General features: G+C 40.5%; 1 long non-coding RNA gene across 1 annotated transcript; it reads right to left on the bottom strand.

Moving 5' to 3' along the window:
- Positions 1-378: 378 nt before the first annotated feature.
- On the bottom strand, positions 379-12442 carry LOC113576441. The gene is made up of 3 exons (XR_003410511.2): positions 12404-12442; positions 1092-1182; positions 379-439 (listed from the first exon to the last, which is right to left on the bottom strand). It is a non-coding gene; the product is annotated as an uncharacterized LOC113576441 (long non-coding RNA).
- Between the last annotated feature and the right edge of the window lie 5357 nt (positions 12443-17799).

Raw genomic sequence — 17799 nt, 5'->3', positions numbered from 1 at the left:
GAGTGGGGGGAGCACAGCTGAGCAGGGGAGCATCACTAAAGCTCTGTCCCAGGTGGGGGGGTTAGGAAAGGCACATAGTAGACTGGAAGAAGAGTCAGATCTGTTCTAATGTGACTCAGAAGTAACAAAAAATGACCACACAGTTGGAATTAACTGATTTTAAAATATGGAGGCAACCTGCTAGTAATACTGTCTGGCATTTTCTGACATGATTAACCAGAGCAAGGAAAAAAAAAAATTATCATAATGGCAGTGCCATTTGATTGCCAGCCCAATATAAAATGTCTGAAAGTGAAATATGCAGTATGATGGAGTAAATGTTTTGAAAACGCTTCCCAGAGGCACTACTGCAAAACGGACTTGATCCAAGCATGTCCACCCTCATGGCCATCAGGGAATTTTGAAGCACTCGATACTATTGAGAGAGCTCCCCCAAGGCCTAGTGAAGAAACAATAAAACAAGTTTAGGTGTTAGCAGAAAAGATGTCAAGCTCGCAGGTGAATACACAATTCAGTTTGTCAAAACAGCTGAGTACATATAAATCATAAACATGAGAACAAAAAATAAATAAATAATTGAACAAAAATAAAACTAAAATTCAACAGTTGCCAGTGTGGGAAATACACTATTAATCAGTATAATTCAATGGCATCCCTTCAATCTCAAGAAGTAGACTTAAAACTGACCTGTCCCAATATAAATTGGTGTGATTTTCAGTTTCAATACCATTAAGTGTGTTAAACTGAAACTCCTGCTACTTCTATACAGATGCTGACTTACATTAGAAGAACTAAATCAGAGTGTATCATGGATAAACTCATGGGTGGCTTGTCATCTCAGATCAACGGTCATGGAATCTCATACCAGATGGCTTCCATTTAACAAAAGAACATCTGGTAACCAGAATTGTATGCTATTTGGAACTGTTCGGAATGGGGTGCAGTGGTATCTAATTGGTTGCAATGGCCCTTCCTGTCCATCAGGCAGCATAAAATGTAGCCTAGCCTTTAAAATTGTTTACTGCATGCACACAAATTAGCAGATGTGTGCTGTCCTGTTGAAGTGCATGGCATGGGCAAAAATTACTTACAAGTGTCAAATGTGCATGCATCACACCTCAGAATCTCTAGAGTTTGGTGTATTAAAAGATGTTGACCTCACTCTCTGCAACTGACATTTGTCTATGAAAAGAAACAACAACAACAACAACAATTATTCACAACAAAAGAGGATTGACTTCACAGTGGTGCAACTGAATTTTCTGAAATTTGAAGCTACACCAAGTCTAAGGCCAGGGAGGTAGCAACTGAAGATGTGCGTTTGTGTGTACTTAAGAGAGTTCACATAAAAATGACCTATTGTTCTGAACTAATGTGCGATGTAATGTTCTCCAGCTCTCCTGGACAGAGCAGGTTCACTGCTGTGGGCACCAAGTAGCACCAAGGAACTGTGCCTGCCAAAACCAGCCATCCATCAGCAAAGACTTACAGAGCTTTAGTGGAAGTGTGGGTGGTGCAGAGTGTATGCCTCTGAGGAGAGCAAGCCATTTCAATTCATTCTTCTCTCTTCTAACCTGTGCACTATAGAAAACAACAGGCATCGTCACGGACCAATGACCTAAATATAATGTAAATAAACTGTTTCAGGCAGCACATGAACAGCACATGAATAAGAGGAGAAAGAGATATGTGCTAGATTCAGGAGAGGTTCAACAATCAAACGCTGAAGAACTAACTTTATCTTGCCTTTTCTCTTCCATTTCTCCCATGCTTTTATAATTTCCATTGTCTGGTCCATATGAATATCAAAGTTGTACCTTTAGTGCATGCTAATATTATAGTCTGATTTTTTTATCCATAAAGTATGCACCCAATTGATAATCTAAACAAATAACAAATTAAAAAGGTCAATAAATCTGATTAGAAAGGATAAAAATTTAAATCAGATTTTTAAATCATGTTCCCATACTCCTATTGATAAGTTTATGCCCTAGTTTATCATATCTGGCAGTCTCCTATACCTAGTCTAATATTTAGAAACCTGGATTGTGTGTATAGCATTTAGGGTTGGAACCAACATTAGTGCAGTAGAAACAGAGCTGGGCACGCATGCTTAAAAAGCTAGCATTAAAGATCAGGTGTTGAAAATTCTATAATGTGAACAGTAATATCATGTAGGATTTATAAGATACAATTCTATGACTTATACATCCTACAATGTAGGATGTATAAGTCTTAGCCACACCTTTAGGCAAATTCCAACAAAACAAAAAACCAAAACCCCTTTTATTGAAAAAACTAAATAATTTTGTTAATGTAAAGGTTAATTCAACACTTTGAATTAACCTGACATTTTGCTGTGCAATCATTCTTTGAGAACACAAATTGAAAAGCTAGTGTTAATCTCAGAGGAGTGCTGGCGGTTGGTTTGAATCTTCTGAGCAGCTCTTATTGCCATCAACTTTCTGTCCTAAGAATGGTATGATCTATAAGGGTTAAGGATGGGATTTAAAGATATACAAGTGGGGTACTGCATGCAGAAGAGAGTTCTTCAGCTAGGCAGGAGCTATATGTATGGTGGGAGGTCTCTGGGGCTTCGCAGCTTTGCTGTTAACCTTGTTTGTATTTTTATGACTACCTGAGATTGGCAAGGGACATCAGCAGCAGTCATCGACTTACCCAACATTCTTTTCAAACTCACCTGTGACTGATGTGCGCTTTTCACTTTCTATTGCCACTAAATGTAAATAAACACATTGGAAATTCCTTAGGAGCTTCTTGCAACCCTTTTGGGCAGGTGCTTCCATCCTTCATGCTTGCTTATATCCATGCGACACTAAACATTCATTTTAGCAAATGTCTTATTATGTGGCACTAAATGGAAAGAATGTTAAAGTCTCAATAGGTGGAGTCTCAGAAGTTTCTGGACCCTGAATTGTACAGTAAAAAGATTAGAATGAGAGATATTTAAAAAAAAAAAAAAATAGATCAGGCAACATTACAACAATATCATTATAGCAATATCTAAACAGATACCTACATAATTCATGCCACTATGCAAATACATCTACCTTTTTTACTCATGCACACACACACACGCACGCACACAGAAAAGAAGATTTAAAACGGGTATGTAATTTGTTGGTGCAGAAGGTGCAAGAAGATTGCAAAAAAGGGTTGGTTGTGTGAGAGGGAGTGTGAGAGAGCCAGGGAGGGAGGGATGGTAGTGAGGAATTATAGGGTTCAGGGTTACATGCTCAGATTTCTGAGCTATTGTGTATATACACACACACACACACACACACACACACACACACACACACACACACACACACACACACAGCAACTGTAGCATAATTAAGGAGCGTTATCTGAGATTACAGGAGTGGCTTACACACGATGCCAGCGAAAGTGCTACACACTTTAAATATTTCATCAAACACTGATGAATTAGAATAATGTGGCAGAGAGAAAGAGCGGGTCACAGAGTGAGAGAAAACTTGTGTGTGTGCTTGCCTGAAAAATATGACATGCAGTATGTTCAATATAAAATAAAGAAATTCTTAGTATTAACAACACTTATAATAATGCCTCCAAGTAGAATATAACAATATTTTATAATATATTTAATACCAGTCTGTGCTATTATAGTAATTTCTCTGTAGCATTTGATCATTTCAGGATATCATAACCAATCTCGACATGGCTTGTACGTTATGCATCCTATAAACTGCCAAACATACCTTTTACAGAATTATGACCGAAAAAAGGTCCTGCTTTATGGCTGTGACATCTGACCTTAGAACCACAGGTGTTAACAGCTGGTATACAATATTCACTGTATATATTATGTTCAGCTTGTTTGGTTTGTTGAATTTAAAAAAAAAAAAATTTTTATGGAAAATGTTTTGAAATGTTTGGGTATCAGAAGATAATAAGGATGGATCTGCTCAATAATATATCAGGAGAGTGAATTTAGGTGACCTTGCTCAATTAGAAGGATTGCTGTGTTTGTGCTTTGTTTATCTTTAGAGAAAGCAGGACATTCCTGGAAAGAACTTTAACAGCTTGCACAAGCCTGGAGATCTGAGAGCTGCTGTAGATGACCTTGCTCCACTAGAAACCAGGGACCTAGCTAAGCATTTGTATTTGCGTTCACTTCGTCTATAGTCAAAATACATTTCTTACAGAAATGTACATTTTTCTATACGAAAGGCCCTTTTCTGGGCATGTTATTGGTAATAGGAGACTTGTGGTAATTGATATTTTATTGATTTTTAGGAAAAACTAATGTGTCAGTTCAAGCATTCCGCCACGGCTATAGTATTGTTCACAACAGCCAAACCCACCAATATTTGTTCATGGTAAGCAAAGATTCTTGTTTTCCTGTATTTTTTCCTGCATTCCTATAGAGTATTCCCGGTTAAGAAAATTAAAGAATTAAAGATGGATTTTGGCAAATTCAAATTCAATTCAAGGAAATTATTTTAATTTCAGCCAAAATTATGTAAATTTCACTACTTTTTATTTACATCCAGGAAATAAAAGTCAGGAGGAAATTAGAAATAAGACGCTCAGGATGCAGACTGGCCATTTGACAGTCTAGATTTAACCCACACCCTCAGCATTTTGTAGACGTTATTAATTTAAAACACGGAAAGGTGTGTTTTTTTATTCCCTCCTTTTCATCTCCCTGCCTGGTCTGATCCTGGGATAAAGCCCAGTGAAGGGAGAACCTTCAATCCTGTCCCAGTTCTTAATTCCTCATACCACCACCATAAACTCCTTCATCACACCATCCAATCACTCATCTGGGTTCCATATTTCCCCTCCCAAAATGACCGAGTTCACATTCTGCATAAAGCGCTTATAAAGCCTTTTATGGGCACGACCCAAGACAAAGAATGAAATGTGCCACAACAGTAGGCACTAGCTCCACAGGAGTATAGGTTTGTGCATTTTATTTTGATTTTAAACTGTTAAGGTTGTTTGCTAACTGTTAAGTGTCAGTCACCCCACCACATTGTTTGCAAGTGTCACTCACTTTATGGTGTGCCCACTTTGGTTTGGAAAGCGCAAGCTCCGTTTATTTCCACTATAAATAGGCCGCAGCCGATTCAGCCTCTGCTTTGATCTCGCACCTAAGTTTAGATGAAGGCTTAGTTCTGATCTAAATATTTCAAGTTGTCAGAGCAACAGCAGAAAAACAGGTCATAGATTTAAAAAAAAATGCGAATGTCCTATAAAAGTAGGAAAGGAAAAAAAAAAAAAAACACGCAGCTCACAAACACAAACACACACTCGCACACAGCCACCCCCACCCACACACACACCTTGACCCTTTCAGCCCTACATCTGCCTCACTAGCTCACCTTACATCCCTGGTGGAGATCTCCTTCAGCCTGAGCGAGAGAAGGGGGCGGAGCATGCAGAGTGGCCTGCTCTAATGCACACCCTCACCTTCCCTACAGCTTCTCATCTGTCATGCACTTCTTCCTTTGTCTCATCAGCCATTACTTGGTGGAGGCAGCAAACGTATTTTGCTTGCATTTTCCTCCATCCTGACTCAGTCAGCTCCATTAAATCATCATCATTCATGTTTTTGCCAGAATACATGGATTCTTCACTAACTGCAAGAGATAAGGGGTGGGATAGCAGAATAAAGATTGTGTGCAAATGCCATGTAAAGTAAATTAACACTGGTAAATGGCAGGTATTCAGCAGGTGGACATGATTTATGAGGAAGATCATTTTACCTCCTCTTCCATTCTCCTATATCCCAGTGGACGTGGCCGTCCATTAAAGATGACATCACACCGGCACTAGAACAGCCATGTGCAGCTGTGGCCCATATGAGAAGCTCAGCTATCCTGTAACGTCCCATATGACTCTGAAGTTCCATGTGAACTCTCACAAATAGTCCAGACCAAGGGCAGGCAAGAAAAGAAAACAACATAGCTCATGTAACACATCGATATGTATTGTGATACGCTGTAATACATATTCATATTACATGGACTCTCACATACACAGATGCAGACAATGACACACACACACACAAAACTACACTGGGCTATAGTGGCAACTGCCAAATCAATTTTACACTCCCAAATAACGATGGCGCAGAGTAAACTCCCCGAGACCATTTTCTGAAATTGAATTAAACCATATCCAATACCCAAAACAGTCCCAATGATCTCCTCCCCACCCTGACAGGTGTTCTGCCCTTGGCCAGCAGACTCTGAGGGACAGCAGCAACTGTTGCGCCCACCTGTCGTTTCTTTTCATTCTTTCCTTCCCCCCCCATTTCTCCTTCAGATTCTGATGAAAACAGACTGTCGCCAAGCAGTCTTGCCCATTTCAAGCGTGATGTCACGTTTGTCCTTCGGAACAGGGCCATCAAACTGCGGCGTTTGGTCAACGCCAAGTTTCACGTTCCATCTGTGATGCATCACAGTCTTGATTTCATGGCATCTGATGAGTCGACTGGAGACAGGACTTCATAAACGTGTTTGAACTCTCAACGTCAGAGTTGTAATTGTTTGAAAGGTTTCTGCAACCACACAAACTCAAGACGCCCCCTACACCTTTGATGTTTAACAAGATTTTTCCCCACCTAACGTGCGACAGGACTGAGCTAAAACAAAGACTCGCCTATACACCAGGGTACAAATTTCAGGAATGGAGATAAAAGCAGAGGTCATGAAAACATGCAAGTACCAAAAAGGTGAGAAGAAAAATGAAATTGTTCCAGTCATTAACTTCTGTTCTCAGCGACATCCAACTGCCTCTTCATCATATATGCTACTCAGAACTTCTTTTGCCTTTAGTATTTCTGCTGTGCCGAGATACTCCCAGTTCTGCTTAAGCTGTTTAACAGAGCTGGCCTGCTTAATTATGATAGAGTCACAGGAATGGCAGAGGCCTGGCAGCTGCTGCACCTGAACACTGGGGCGCAATCTCTCCCAGTGGCATGACTCAGCTAGGAATGAGAGAAATACAAGATTCTGGAAGAAAAGCATGATTGCGTTTGTAGCATATTACAAGAGCCCATGTGCATGCATGCCTGTGTGAGCATGTGAAAGAGACCGAAAGGGACAATGTAAATTACAGAAAAAACTATTGCTCAACACACTCAGGTACACAAGAGGTTATTAATGTCAAATGCAGCTGCTAGTTTTTGGGCAACTGCTGACTTCACACCTCCAAGGCCACACATATGCTGTGGAACAGGGGGAAACCAGTGATGTGGCGGCCGGATTCGGTGAAGGAGAGCGGGCTTGGCTGGGGAAGATGCCCCCATCTGTTTCAGAGTTCCACAGGAGGGAAATTGAAAGCACATTTCTGCGATTTGGCACATTGTATTAAATGGAAATAATACCCAAGTCTATTTTTCTTTCTGAGGGAGGCGCCCACAATAGCTGCTTTCAAGGTTTGCAATTAAGCGTGTTTTTATCGTTCAGGTTTAAATCTGTTCTAGTGATCATCTGTCTCACTAAAAGGCACTGTGAGAAACTTGACAATGACAGAGATAATTGGTTATCCATTGTGAGATTTATCTATGTACAAAATCAAAACCCTCTCTCACACCCACATAGGCCAGCACTTAATATGATGTTTTTTTCCCTCAGATTATCTATATTGGACTGCAACTCATGCTTAACTATAGAAACCTATGAAATTAACAACCTGGATACCGGTAATATTTCCCTTTCCAGATTCATAAGCGGTATGCAATGCACTACTTTTTTCATAATTTAACGATAAGAATAATCTAATTGAAATTACTTGTAAATTATGTGAAATCACACACTCGCCATGACAGTATGTCAACTCGTTCCTGGATTGTTACAGCCTTACGGTGTGACACTGGGCACTGTAGCTGTGGCTGCATAAAAGCGAGAGGAACATCTGTTCATCTCTTCATACGTGCACACACCTAGGTCTGAGCAGTCTGCTTTGCAGATTAATCAAATGCACTTGACTGCAAATTGCAGAGAATAAGAAAAACACACACGGACACAATCATTGTTTCATTTGCATGTGCACCGTTTTTTAGTAATTACCCAAGCATAAACAAATCTCGAAAAATCACATTCATTTTATAGGACCACTTTTCCCCCCCTTTCTCCATCTGCACGCTAACAAATCAGAAAACCCCTAATCTTCAGTCCGTCAACCCATCGTTCAGCACTCCCCACCCTGGCACTGCGGAAGACTCAAAGCAGGGCTCTGGTTGAGTGAACCCCAACTCACCACTAGCCAACACATGCTACCAATCAAGGAAGACCTGATGCGAATTACACGCCCTCTCATCTCTCTTTGCAGAGGGTCAAAAGCTTCGACCTGGCCTGGTGTTGTGTAATGAATCCTAATGGACAGTTACAGTAGAGTGGTGTGGTGCAAAGCAAGGCAGTAGCCCCCTAAACAGTCAGGCAGCTCCCTGCTTCTCTGATACAGCTCTAGAGTTTTCCCCACTTACCTCAAGATTTCCGAAGGCATGTTCCCTTTGACATACTCTACTGAACACTCCCATAAGCAGGGTCTATTAACATACCAATGACACCCAATTTCCAGTGAGTTGTGATCAGTCTTTTGAAACCCAGTCACTGCGTCTCCCCCTGTGCGGTAGGCAGGCTCCATTCATGTGTAGGACTCTGCGAGACTAATGAGGCACTTCTGGCAACAGCCTGGTGTAAGACTGGGGCAGTGGTCTTTACTATTGCTCTTTCCCTTTCTACTTTACATCTTTCACTTCACATGAATACTCAAAACACTTGACTTTGGCCTTTTGCTTTTGCTTGAGCATCTGAGTCACAGTGCCCCAGAGTCACAGCAGCAGTGAGTCTGTGCATGTTTCAAACACAAACACATTTCTGACCTGTGTACACTTATAGGTTTTATTCCATTGGTGCATTCTCTCTGTTGTCTCGCTTTTACATAAATCTATTCCTGACCTCCTCTGGATGCTCATAAGACACCCCTGTAGTGAGGGATCTGTTTGTCCACCCCTCTGTGAGAGACGCAGGGATGCAGAGAGAGAGAGAGAGAGATCTACTGCAGGCAAGAGTGCCTCCTACTGGGCATGTCAAGAAAACAGCATGGGCTCACCCTTCTTATTTCTTTGCCCTGGACACTGGTACAAGAGGTGAGAGAAGTGGTCACTCTGACGTCATAGTCGCAGTATTCCACAACTCTAAATGACTTAGCCGGCTGCATTATTCCATGCCTTCAATGCACTGTATCAGTTTTGTTTTTTTAGAACCCTCTATTTAATTAATCTATTGTGGAAGTTCACCTAACATTCTGATTGCCATCATCCAGTGGCGTCTCACGTCACTTTGCTGTCCTCCTCTGTGGGAGAGAATGCTGAAGGACACTTTCTGTCCTGCATAGACTGTAACTGGACCAAAGGGCGGCCAAACTTTCCACCCCCACTTTTGTCTTTGACAAGGTGCCAAGAATAACATGGCAGTTGTCCATCACCATATATTTTGCATTCAACTGTACATATCAAGACTTCCCTTTGCAAGACAGGGAACTACCATGCATACTTTTATTGAAGCTGCGTTCTCAAAATCACCCCTCTTTGTTTTTCCTTCCACACTGCGGTGTACCGATGCTGCAGCAGGGTGGAATCAAATGCCTTGCCAGCAGGTGTGTCCTGCCATGAGTATAACCTCTCCCCTCCACTGCTCTCATACCTGAAGCACTCTCTAGCAAAGGGAGATAATATTTGTGTGGTTTCTCTTTTTTGTTTCAACATGTACTCTCCTCTGTGCCAGAGAAAACTGAACCTGTAGTTTTTCTACAGCAGTATTCCACTAAGCCCCTTGTGAATTCTTACATCCAGAGGAGCAGCTTGTGATTGACAGCTGGCCCTGTTAGGCAGTGGGGTTTGTGTGGAATATGTTGCTGCATAGACTGAACCTGTGTAACTAAAGGAATGTAACTAAAAGTTTGGCTTCTTACCCTTTTAATTGTAATATAAATGAAGCTATATTAGAAAGCAGTACACACAAGAATTCAGTCCTGAGCACTAATGGATGTTGCACATAACACATTAGAATGCATGTTTGATACGTTAGTACTCACACAGACAGCGCTTTCTCTGAGGAGTGTAAACACTGAACATGTACATACACACGAAACCAGAGCAACAATAGTTCTCCCCCACAAGAGCTTTGGCAGAGGACGATGAACCCCAACGTTGAAACCTATGCAAAGTAGCTGAAGGAATGATCTGGGTGTTCAGACCACGGTACAGTCTAGGGTCTACACAAGCTTCCAACTATGTACATCTAAATATGTACATTTGCAGTATTATAATACGGAGTCATGCAGACATGATATGGAGACATGAAGTTATAGTGACTAAGGGAAGACCAGATCCAGGGTATACTAAAATTGGAAAACATGACTAATTTAATTTTGGTTAAATTATTATTATTATTATTTTTTTTTTTTTGTAGAAGAATTGAGATTCCATACAAGGGAGCTGGTGAATCCTGGAGGCCATTTCAACAGCCATGTGATTATTATGTCAGAGATCTCGCACATATGCACCACTACAGTTGGCTATCTGGCAGACAAATTAAAACATGCAGTCAGGCCAAGCTGGGAGGACAGAAAAAGAAAAGAATCCTCACAAATCTAACCAGTTTCCACAGTATTCATAATATTTCATAACAGAGCACTCTTCTGAAAATGTAGAGTGCACCACCCAAGTACATATCATGGTGAATATAAGAAAGCATTTATATACACATGGTGATGTCCAAAATCCATTTTTATACCTTCTTACATCCTGGTTTTCATTTCCTGCCCCCAGGAGAAGTGTGTGTGTGTTTGTGCCCGCGTGTGTGTGTGTGTGTGTGCGCGCGCAAGCGTGTGTGTACCTGGAAGTCTATGCAGAATGTCACATGGTTCTGGTTTAGATAGAAAATCAAACACAGTTGTGGGCAGGCACTGATTTAACCAAAATAGGCACTTTAATCATTTTTATGGATTTTGGGAGTTTATAGCTTTTGTATGTATTTATGCACCAGAGGCTTGGGACAAGGGGAAAAAAAAAAAAAAAATCACTGATGAGAGGAGAGAATGTGATGTTAAACATAAAAATTCACATTAAAAAAATGAAAAATCTTGACCTGCATTGCCGTTAGCTATAAGCTTTGACTGCTCTCTCAGCCTGTACTAATATGCTGGTGACACTGCAGTAAGCACGTGGCTGTGCACAGGCTCTTCTGACAGCACCTCTCACTAACAGTAATCTGACTTAGTTTAGGCCAAGACAAGACCTCATTAGCCTCATTTATTAAACTCTAATTAGGCTAGCCGACAGGGGCCAGATGTTAAGTTCTGCACTCACCCACCAGCATAAATAAAAATAAAAAGCAAGCTTTTGTCACATTAGTGTAAATTTGAAGTCTTGTGAAGGAAGACATTTCTCGCTCACACGGTTTTTTGTTTGTTTGGTTTTTTTTGGTTTTTTTTGTTTTTTAACAAGCAAGGCTCTGCTCTGAAAATTTTGTAAATCACCAGCAGGTCCGATTTTGGAGCCGGAATGTGAGCAGTCTTGGAACTGTAAACCTGAGTTGGGAGAGTTGCTTTGGCTTCCTTGGCTTTGGCTGCTCCGTGGAGAGCTTACTGAGAATTGACCACATCTGAATCTCAGCTTCCACCTGGTTACAGAGCATTGTATTTCTGCTCGTCTCCCTATTCGCTCATCTAAACAGCTACACCTGACCACTTTCCCCAACACAGACACACAGCCGGATATATTAGTCACTCTAACAGTAAATGATTACTTGCTGGCACAGATGTTTTCCTCACAACTTCAAATAAAAAAACAACAATTGTGGAACAATGACATCAACAGCCATCAATAACCAAGTCTGGCTAAACTAGTACACATGTACTAGTCTGTATTAAGCATGATGCAGTTGTTGGTTTAAGAGTTTAAGGGTCAATGAAAGAGAGAGAAAGAGACAGACAGACAGACAGATAGATAGATAGTGTAGAAGTGTGAAAACAAATAGGTGAAAATAGGTAAGTTCTAAACAAAGTGTTGTGTATACTGCTAGTTAATTAGTTAATCAGGTCTACTAATGATTCCAGATGGCTAGAACATGAGTGGGCAGGCTGAGTGCAGGAGTCCAGAGGAAACATGCACGCACGCACGCACACAGCTGTTGGAGCCCTCTTTACATACTGCATAATACTACTGCAGGATTATAGTGTTACTGGTCAAATATTGAGTAAACACTTCATAGTGATGGTGCACACTGACAATTGCACAGTGGTCCTGGATCTTTTTGATTTTACTGTATAAATTTTACAAAATAGACCATTTTAAACAAACCATTCTACAATATTTTTTCTTGCTCTGCCTATTATTTACCTTGTGAAGATTCTTCACACATCTTCAATGCTGCAGCTGGTTTTCCCCTGGAAACACACAGTGAAGGCTATAGAGGACAGGGGGAATGGTAGCTGCCAAAACTCAAACCATTCAAATCCAGCAGGGCATTAGTGGACTCACCCAGCAATTAGAGAAAGCTGGGCTAATACAGGCAGCTGAAAACCACAGCGAGTGAACATGAGAGGAAAAAAAGAACAGGGAGACCTAATACAGCAGGAGTAAAATCTCTTTCCTATAAATCATTTCAGTTCATAGTCCTTTTCCACAGGTCCCTCTGTATTTGGGCAGGAAAAGATGAGCACAAGCTTTTCCAGAAGAGAGAACGAGAGCAAGAAAATGTGGCAATGGCATGGAAAAACTGTTAGAGAGAGAAAATACATCAAGCAAGCAATCAACAAAGTAAACAAGAAAGGAAGCAAGCAGGAGAAGGAAAGAATGAAAGAGCAAAAAGAGAAGGAGGAATCATTTTCTAGCTCCACCAGAAGAACATCCAGAGCGGCGCAGGGGTACATGCTCACCCATCCAGAAACAGCTGAGGAGCCACACACACCAATGCCAGTGCAGAGCAGCTATCTGAATGCTATTGTTCTGTCACAATTCACACCTATGGCTTAATCCACACATGCATTCAACCCTGCGCAGGCGAAGAGCACTGTGGTGGCTCCTCGCCAAGCCTGCTAGCTGGGATGCCAGAGATTGCAGGGTTTCCACATAGGCAGACTGGGCTGAAATTAACACAGTAATCAAAAACATTATGTTCTTGTGGGGAGCGTGCCGGAGATTGGCAGATGGCTAAGAGCATTAGAGAGATACCTGCCAAACGCTCGCCTGCTCACCCTTCCTGCTGGAGAGCAGAAAGGTGCCCTCCCTGTGTATACATGCCATATGGTGAGGGTAAATATTGTCTGATATTCTAATTACTACCTGTATAATATAATAATTAATCCCAAACAGACACAGCCCCAGCAGGATAATAGAACAGCAGCTTGGAAGACAGGACCTGCACCTCAGTGCTTTCCCGTTGGTGTCAGCTAGACTCCCTTTATCAGATACATGATCTCCTATACTTACTGGTCTGAAGATGGCTCTGCATAGGTAGTTTTGAATATATCATTAGTTTTTCCTCATCATTATGACGATTATTGGAAGGGCTGAATATATTAGGAACAGTTTAGGACATTTGTAGGAAATATAACTGAACATTTTTATTTGTGTGAACACTGGTAACCAGAATCATTAACTAGTATTAAAATTTATTAGTAATTTCTCCTTTATGACTCAGAGGCTGTATTGCCCTGAAAATGGTGTTGGACGAGACAAACCCCAAAAAATTAAAATATATATATATATATATATATATATATATAAAAACCCACCCCACATAAATATCTTGTAATTAACCTGTGAGGGCAGTCATCTAAAAAATAAAAAAATCTATCAAGGTAGGCCTTTTAAACTCCTCCAACATTAACCTAAAGGACAATCTGCACCATGTTTTTGCCAAATACCTGTGCACCTTCAGCACAGACTGCTAAGAAGTAGAGGTGGGAAGAGAGGAGCGTTGTGTTGACGTTCTCACCAAGCTTCTACTGATGTGCATCTCTGGCTCCGTGTCCCACTCTGTGATGTCCAGCTGCTTCAGGGCTGTGTCTAGAGGATGCCAGAGCAGTGAGAAAGGTGCTGGCTGTCCTCTGCCGTCTTCATCCTTCTCAGTAAGGACAGTGGAGAAGCTGCAGGGAGGAGCCCTTAGCATCTGTACGGCCACGACCGCAAGTGGTCCAGCAGTCGGCGTGCAAAACTGGGCCTGGATAAGGCACTCCTCTCCCCTACCATCCCTCTCAAACAAATTACGTATGCACTCACACAGCCACACAGCAAACCAACAGGGAAGAGGGATATTATGTGGAGGAGGAGAAGGAGGAAGCTGTCATTGTGAAGGGAGGCTCCACACTCTCATTTAGCATACCTCTTCAAATCTGCTGCTTCTGACAACACGTGAGGGAGAAAGTCAAGATGTGAAAACAAATGGACACACCCCTCCCACATGATGCACTGGAGGGCCTTTGAATATTATTGCAGTCTCCCTGCACATGATGAAGCCCAATTTCCTTCTCTGAGGGAACAGCACAGTGCTGGATGTGTTAGGATACTGGGAGAGTGCAAAAGAAAGGAGGGAGATGGTATGAAGAACGCCTTAAGAAATGAACTTTTTTTTTTTAAAAAAAAAGGTCCCCACACCAATCTTATTAGGCTACCAATTACATTAGCATTATATTATTATAAATACATGGTTTATATAAATGTTTGTCTCAGAGAAGAAATGTCCTGAGAAAAATTCCTGAAAGAAAGAAAAAGAGAGAGAGAGAGAGAGAGAGAGGCTCTGAGAACATACTTTGATTTAGAAATATTACAAAGCAGATTTTCAAGCTGGCAAACATGATAAGCATGTGTTGCTGTGAAAACAGTAGACTGGAAGGTACTCAAAATTAACTCAAATGTTTAATCTTAGCCATTAAACTGAATAATCTGGATAGCCATTTAAAGATTAATTTTTTCCCCACCTTTACATTACACTTGAACCTGGTTTACATAATCCTTTTAATGTCTAACTTGGTGGTGTAACCCTCCATCACTCTAAAGATCACAGTCTATTCATATCTGTGTAAGTATTCTCACACATTGGTTTCAGTTTCAAACAAAACAGCAGTCACTGACTGCCATTAAAATGTTTCCCCATGTCAAAATGACACATGCCACCTACATAAACATTTGACCTTTAAAAAGCATCAAAACAAGCTCACAAAACTGTGGGGGGGTGGAAGGGACAAAACGTGTGTGGGGGACCATCTTGCTTTTTGCCGACAGCACTCTATAACAATTATTCAGATGAGTTGTTAATTTCTGTTTCAGAATTAGTTAAAATTATGTTTATAATATCCCAATTTTTGTACCAAGAAAAGTGGTAAAATGGTAAATAAATATGTGCATGCATTTAAAATGGGGGAAAAGTATTGATTTTTGACTCAGGTTCAACTCAAGAACACAACTCAAGAACACAACTCAAGAAGAGCTTTCTTGAGAGCAACAGAGCTTATGATTAATCTTATTGTCAGTAGTATATCGCCCCCTGCTGGTCATGAGTTTGGATTGCACACAAATAATAAAAGTACACAAATATCTCTGTACATATTGTGAAAGACACTAAAAATTAAATATGAGGTAAATTACAAATCTTAGGGACAAAATAACACGCCTTTTTTTTCTAACAAATACTTCCCCCCCCACCCCCCCCAGTTTCTTCTAATTCTATATATTGACCTATCAGGCCATGTATTAGCTCAAAAAGATCAACAATATTGCGCAATCTTTGTATGAGCCTCAGGCCTAAACCTCAGTCACCAGCCTCCAGCAGAGCAGGTCAGACTCTGGAACAGATAAACCCATAGCACTGTAGGCTCATTCACTCCCTGTAGGTTAAGACCTAAGGCAAGCCTCAGTAAAAGGTATTATAAAATCATTAACAACAATATACATCTCTTATTTTTGTTTATGAAGCATGTTCATGTTCCTGCTCTTTGACTCTGCTGGTCCACTGAAGTCACATACAGTGCTTGGCTTGAATTTAGTTACAAACGTTATAGTGCTTCATAATTGCATGAAAATTATCATCATTTTCAATGATATATATTTTCAATTATAGGTATTTTGGCCATAAAAACTTAAATGTTAATGCATACTGGCTGAAAAGAATTCACAATTCTTAGCATGCTTAATCAGTACAAACAGGAACAATTCAATCTTCAGTTCATTTATGATTAGATAATTATTGGCAGTTAAGTTCTGCACTTAATTTGAAAACATAGTTCTTCAAACAGCTAATAAAGTCTTTAAGACAAAGTAAATATATATTCAATATGTTACTGTGTGTTCACTGTCCCAATATGTAAGCCAAGGATCAAGCAGAGTTTATTTAAATCAGTCTCTAAAAGGTATTACAGGATATCACTAATTAGCCATTCCCTTTGTGACCTTCACCTCACCAATGACTATGGCTCCACAGCCAGGATCACGCAAGCACACAGCAGAATTCCTGTGTGATGTGTCGATCAGTGGTAAAGTGGACCACTGGCAATGTGAGTCCACCACTGTGATCCTTCTCCCAGAAATGCCACAGTTAAATGCATATTTGACAAGGATGGTGTTTGCAGTTTAACTCTTGTCAGAACCACAGGGCACACTCAGAACTAGACTCAGCTCTGAAAGGTGTGTGGAATTCTCAGTCATTCAAGTAACCATGAAAATCTAATTTCCTACTACTACATCCCAGTGCCAACACAGAAATATATGGACATGGTGCTGTGTTTACATTTTCCTTTTCACACCATGTAGAGCAATGAAATGCAAATTATGCTATAAAGTTATTAGGAAGTTGCTTGAAGTCTCAAATTCCACAAAAGATCAGAGGATAAATGGAAAAATATCAGTGTAAACAGATCAGAACAGAAACTCACCTGCCAGGTGGGACAGTTCTCTGCCTGAGGCCATCTTTTACACTTCACTTTATACTGCAGTGCAAAGAAATTCCTTAATTTCCATTTACTGCAATAATGGAAAAAAACCCCAACAAAAAACATACTATTCAATGCTCTCTTTTGCTCCATGTATGAGACGATGACATGCAAGTGTTGGATTATTTTCACATTGTTGCATCTCATCGCACACTCACCAAGCATCAGTTTCTTTAGAATAGGAGTGTGTGCTCATTTTCCCCCCCCTCCTCATCTACACGACATTCTTTTCCATTTTAATCTAAACAAACGAAAAGTTTCTGTGCTGAAATCTAAAGGTCATTTGAGCTTTGGGGGTCAAGTATAAAAGCTTTTTTTCTTACCTGTATTCTTCTAGATACAGTATGACCGACACAAAGCCAAATGTATGAACATTAAACCACGTTCTTTTGAACAATTTTTTTCCTAGTGCCTCAAACTAACAATACCAAAACACTTCCAAGTGTATTATAAAAGAGTGGTTTACCAGTCTAATGATCCTTACAAAGTTACACATGTGAGCGAAAACTTGGACTAGTCTATAAGAGTGGAAGGAAAAGTTCCTCTTGATAAAATGTTTTCGCAGAAGTGCTTATTCTGCAAAAGTATAATACGAACTGTACAAGTTCACAGTGCAAGAGCATTCATACACACTCGGGTGGAATACACATGTGAGAAGATTACATCCCATCATCTGAAATTAAGAGGACATCTTAACTTGACTAAACATGCTGGGTCCTGCTTTGACCTGGCCTCTGATAGTGTCTGTTTCAAACACCAAGTGACCACACATTTAAGGAGGTTACAGAATATAACACAATAGGTATG

The sequence above is a fragment of the Electrophorus electricus genome, chromosome 14 (genome assembly GCF_013358815.1).
Source record: "Electrophorus electricus isolate fEleEle1 chromosome 14, fEleEle1.pri, whole genome shotgun sequence".
Taxonomy (NCBI): Eukaryota; Metazoa; Chordata; class Actinopteri; order Gymnotiformes; family Gymnotidae; genus Electrophorus; species Electrophorus electricus.
The sequence above is the reverse complement of the archived record's forward strand: the minus strand, read 5'-3'. Positions and strand labels throughout refer to the sequence as shown.